The following is a 6,000-nucleotide window of genomic DNA, read 5'->3' as shown; positions in this document are numbered from 1 at the left end:
ACACAGAACTAAGATAAGTACAGAACAGGAACAGGCCCTTCGGCCCTCCAAGCCTGCGTCGACCATGCTGCCCGTCTAAACTAAAATCTTTTACACTTCCGGGGTCCGTATCCCTCTATTCCCATCCTATTCATGTATTTACAACCTAGGACTGTAATTCTAAGAAATGTAAACAAGTAAACAAATTTAAAATTATACGACGTCGAAATGAGGATGCTGAAAATGTTTCCAAAAAGCTTTATTAATACAGGATTGGAAAGAATTGATTGATCAAGGTATTGATAAAGCCTATGAATTTAAAAAAAAGTATATATGGGCCAACACGGTGGCACAGTGGTTAACACTGTTGCCTCACAGCGCCAGGGACCCAGGTTCGATTCCGACTTCAGGTGACTGTCTGTGTGGAGTTTGCACTTTCTCCTCATGTCTGCGTGGGTTTCCTCTGGGTGCTCCGGTTTCCTCCCACAGTCCAGAAATGTGGATTTGCCATGTTAAATTGCCCTCAGTGTCCAAAAGGTTAGGTTACGGGGGTAGGGTGGGGGCATGGGCCTAGGTAGGTGCGCTTTCCAAGGGTCAGTGCAGACTCGATTGTCCGAATGGCCTCCTTCTGCACTGTAGTGTTGTACCTGTCCAATTCAGATACCTTCTCCCAGTTTACTTAAGGTTTTACCTAGGTGTCATTAATAGCGAGGAGAGCAAAGGACAAATGCAAATATGAATTTGGCAATCTTTATTAAACACACAATTAACCTATACATTAACTCAAATATATATACAAGAAACACCCAAGATTCAGTTATATGACCCGCAAAGTTGGTCCGGTTGAAGGGTGGGTCCGATTCCTGAGTCCCTCTGGTCCGTCATCATGAAGGTGGCAGCTTCTTCCTTCCTGGTTAGTTCTTCGGATAGTCAAGGTTACCTCCCACGTCGAGTCTTCGCTATCGATGTGCCCCGGGTGTCTCTTTCCATCCCCTTTCCTTTGCACTCTTTTGCCACTTCCCCTGGCCTCCTGCCAATGAGGCCTCGGGAGCGGTCTCAGCAGCCAATGGTCTGATTGATGACGTACCCCCTTACCAAATAAGGTAACGGCAGGAATTCGGGGCGCCAAGGAGCCTGGCTCAATCGAGGCTGCGGAATATAAAGCGGTGCATATCAATAGGGTACGATGATCTCTTGATGGACGATTGACAGGGCAGCTCCAGACATGCCCAGGCAGCCTGGCTGAGTTCGATATATTCAAACTTGCCCAAGTCTGAATTCCCACCAGACCATTTGCTGGAGCTGACTGTAGTTTGATTTAAAATGTCCAATTTTTAAATTTAGGATATCCAATTTAATTTGGCCTCAAAACTAGGCCCGATAGGTCACCACAGTAGGGATTCTATGATTTTTAAAAATTGTTTAACAATAGTCCTATTAAATATAGAGTGGCAATAAAAGATATAAAAATAAATCCGGGATTACTTCAGGATTACAGAATGCTTGTAAGAAGAAAAATATGAGATATGAAAATAAATTAACTTCTATTTTGAGACACAATGAGAAAGAATATTATAATCCATTACTAGAAGCATGGTCGGGCAGTGGATTAGCCCCGCTGCGTCACGGCGCCGAGGTCCCAGGTTCGATCCCGGCTCTGGGTCACTGTCCGTGTGGAGTTTGCACATTCTCCCCCTGTTTGCGTGGGTTTCGCTCCCACAACCCAAAAGATGTGCAGGCTCGGTGGATTGGCCGCGCTAAATTGCCCCCTAATTGGAAAAAATTAATTGGGTGCTCTAAATTTATAAACAAAAAATACATTACTAGATGATGAAAGCATTCTAAAGGGTACATGGGGAGTGCTTAACAGTATTTATTAAAAATAGCCCCCAAAGCTCAAGCAACCCAAATTATTTTGTTAGTTATAATAATATATACAAAATAGGAAGGAGGTTGGAGATGGCTTTAATAACTTATTTGCAAATGTTTGTATATCTTGCCAAGGAAATTATTGATCCAAAGACTGAGATTGTTGCAGATACTTATATCTTTCTCTTCTTTATTATTAGTGTCACAAGTAGGCTTACATTAACATTACAATGAAGTTACTGCGAAAAGCCCCTAGTCACCACATTCCGGCACCTGTTCGGGTACACTGAGGGAGAATTCAGAATGTCCAATTCACCTAACAAGCCCGTCTTTCGGGACTTGTGGGGGGGAAACCGGAGCACCCGGAGGAAACCCACGCAGACACAGGGAGAACGTGCAGACTCCGCACAGACAGTGACCCAGCGAGGAATTGAACCTGGACCCTGGTGCTGTGAACCAACAGTGCTATCCACTTGTGCTGCCGTGATCGATTATATGGATGAAAGTAATATATACTTTGTTTCTTAGAGGTGTCGATGAAAAGGACATCATTGATATTGTTAAAAATTGTATACATTTTACAATTGTCCGCTATGGAGGTCTTGTGGTGAGTGACAGTTTCGGCCGATGGTCAACATGTCCAAGGCTTGGGGCAATGTGTGCAAGTGGTGGCCATGGCCCAGGACTGGGGTGCCCTATTACAGGCAGCCATGTCCCAGAGCCACCTGGACATTGCAGCGGCCCCCCTGAGCGTGGCCCAGTCACAGCGGGCCAGTGCTGATTGCGTCGGTGGCATTGCCCGACGTGGCACAGACACAGAGGGAGGTGGCCCAGACGGGTGGGAGGTGGCTGATGTGGCATAAACCCAGAAGGTGGTGGCACAGTCACAGCGTGATGTTGCGCAGTCCCAGACGGAGGTGGTTCACTCCCGGTGCTCCATGGCCGGTAGCGTGCAGACTCCTGGTCAAGAAGAGAGCGGGCCTCCAGGGTTGGCAGCGGCAGGTGGCGGGGGAGCCATAGGGGTTAGCTCCGCTCGCGCGCCATGGAGTAGCCCGGGGACTATCAAGGATTGACGATGATGAATTAAAAGGAAAACAACTTTTATAAAAGTTCCTTCTTGTCATGTTTAGCGGCGGCAGAAGCAGAGGCTGGGATCTCTGACTCTGCCATTGTCAATGGGGTTTCCCATCATATGGCCCCCTGCCAGCGGGAAATCTACGGCGGGTGTTCACCTTCGATGGGCCGGATGATCCCCCCGGAGGGAATGGCGGGGAATTCTGCCCTATGCATATTTCAGTTAGTGGAGTGAATCTTTGGATGAAGACTTGAAAAGATGTACAGTTATTGGTAGGTTTAGTAAAGAATAAGGATCACATTTTTATTTTATATAAATAAGGAATAAGATGGTAGTAGTGTTTGTGTTTTATGGAGGTATTATTCGGATAATAATCGGGTGGCTGTACTAACCTTTTGGACACTATGGGGCAAGTTAGCATGGCCAATCCACCTAACCTGCACATCTTTGGACTGTAGGAGGAAACCGGAGCACCCGGAGGAAACCCACGCACACACGGAAAGTGGAAACTCCACACCGACAGTGACCCGAGGCCGGAATTGAACCTGGGTCCCTGGAGCTGGTAAGGCAGCAGTGCTAAACATTGCACCGCAGTGCCGTGCACGTGTGTAACACACATGTGCCTAGCCTTGTGCAACCACAAACCCTCAGCAGAATTTCCACATGGTGCAATCCCTGGTGGCTCAGAGGTGGAGCAGAAGTGGAGGCAAGTTGCTCAGATCTCTGCTCTGATTGTTCACATACTCTCGGCTGACTTCCGCTGAGTTTTGGAGTCCGTGCGGGTCCTTTTAAAGGCTGCTCTACTTTCCGTTTTATGAGAACAAACTTGGCCAATGAGGCATGAAGAAGCATGTGGGGTTACTGATAAAAGGAGGGATAATGGGTGATCAGTAGAAGCACTTTGAGTCAACACTCCACTTCCATGGCACCTCTCATGTTCATCCTTCTCATGATACGCCCATAATACGCCATCGATGATTTGGAGAGTACTTTATTGCAGATGGTGAATGACGAAGACCAGGGCGCTGTATTTAAGGTTGCACTCATTCTCTGCAAGCAATTGCTGAGGGTCTGTTGTATGGTTTGATCACTGCATTTGATGTCCATTGGAGGTGGCTTCTCTTTCCATGTATGAAGACCATAAGACATAGGAGTGGAAGTAAGGCCATTCGGTCCATCGAGTCCACTCCACCATTCAATCATGGCTGATTTCAACTCCATTTACCCGCTCTCTCTCCATAGCCCTTAATTCCTTGAGAAATCAAGAATTTATCAACTTCTGTCTTAAAGACACTCAACGTCCCGGCCTCCACCGCCCTCTGTGGCAATGAATTCCACAGATCCACCACTCTCTGGCTGAAGAAATTTCTCCTCATCTCTGTTCTAAAGTGACTCCCTTTTATTCTAAGGCTGTGCCCCCGGGTCCTAGTCTCCCCTGCTAATGGAAACAACTTCCCTACATCCACCTTATCTAAGCCATTCATTATCTTGTAAGTTTCTATTAGATCTCCCCTCAACCTCCTAAACTCCAATGAATATAATCCCAGGATCCTCAGACGTTCATCGTATGTTAGGCCTCTATTCTTTTTTCCAAAGTGCAAGACCTCGCACTTGCCCACGTTGAATTTCATCAGCCATTTCTTGGACCACTCTCCTAAACTGTCTAAATCTTTCTGCAGCCTCCCCACCTCCTCCATACTACCTGCCCCTCCACCTATCTTTGTATCATCGGCAAACTTAGCCAGAATGCCCCCAGTCCTGTCATCTAGATCGTTAATATATAAAGAGAACAGCTGAGGCCCCAACACTGAACCCTGCGGGACACCACTCGTCACCGGTTGCCATTCCGAAAAAGAACCTTTTATCCCAACTCTCTGCCTTCTGCCTAACAGCCAATCGTCAATCCATGTTAGTACTTTGCCTCGAATACCATGGGCCCTTATTTTACTCAGCAGTCTCCCGTGAGGCACCTTATCAAAGGCCTTTTGGAAGTCAAGATAGATAACATCCATTGGCTCTCCTTGGTCAAACCTATTTGTTATCTCTTCAAAGAACTCTAACAGGTTTGTCAGGCACGACCTCCCCTTACTAAATCCATGCTGACTTGTCCTAATCCGACCCTGCACTTCCAAGAATTTAGAAATCTCATCCTTAACAATGGATTCTAGAATCTTGCCAACAACTGAGGTTAGGCTAATTGGCCTATAATTTTCCATCTTTTTCCTTGTTCCCTTCTTGAACAGGGGGGTTACAACAGCGATTTTCCAATCCTCTGGGACTTTCCCTGACTCCAGTGACTTTTGAAAGATCATAACTAACGCCTCCACTATTTCTTCAGCTATCTCCTTTAGAACTCTAGGATGTAGCCCATCTGGGCACGGGGATTTATCAATTTTTAGACCTCTTAGTTTCTCTAGCACTTTCTCCTTTGTGATGGCTACCATATTCAACTCTGCCCCCTGACTCTCCGGAATTGTTGGGATATTACTCATGTCTTCTACTGTGAAGACTGACGCAAAGTACTTATTCAGTTCCTCAGCTATTTCCTTGTCTCCCATCACAAAATTACTAGCGTCATTTTGGGGCGGCCCAATGTCAACTTTTGCCTCCCGTTTGTTTTTAATGTATTTAAAGAAACTTTTACTATCATTCCTAATGTTACTGGCTAGCCTACCTTCATAATTGATCCTCTCTTTCCTTATTTCTCTCTTTGTTATCCTCTGTTTGTTTTTGTAGTCTTCCCAATCTTCTGACTTCCCACTACTCTTTGCCACATTATAGGCTTTCTCTTTTGCTTTGATGCATTCCCTAACTTCCTTTGTCAGCCATGGCTGCCTAATCCCCCCTCTGATAACCTTTCTTTTCTTTGGGATGAACCTCTGTACTGTGTCCTCAATTACTCCAAGAAACTCCTGCCATTGCTGTTCTACTGTCTTTCCCACTAGGCTCTGCTCCCAGTTGATTTTCATCAGTTCCTCCCTCATGCCCCTGTAGTTACCTTTATTTAACTGTAACACCTTTACATCTGATTCTACCTTCTTTCTTTCAAATTGGAGATTGAATTCGAACATATTATG

This window comes from Scyliorhinus torazame, chromosome 25 (genome assembly GCF_047496885.1).
Source record: "Scyliorhinus torazame isolate Kashiwa2021f chromosome 25, sScyTor2.1, whole genome shotgun sequence".
Lineage (NCBI taxonomy): Eukaryota > Metazoa > Chordata > Chondrichthyes > Carcharhiniformes > Scyliorhinidae > Scyliorhinus > Scyliorhinus torazame.
Note: the sequence above shows the minus strand (reverse complement) of the source record.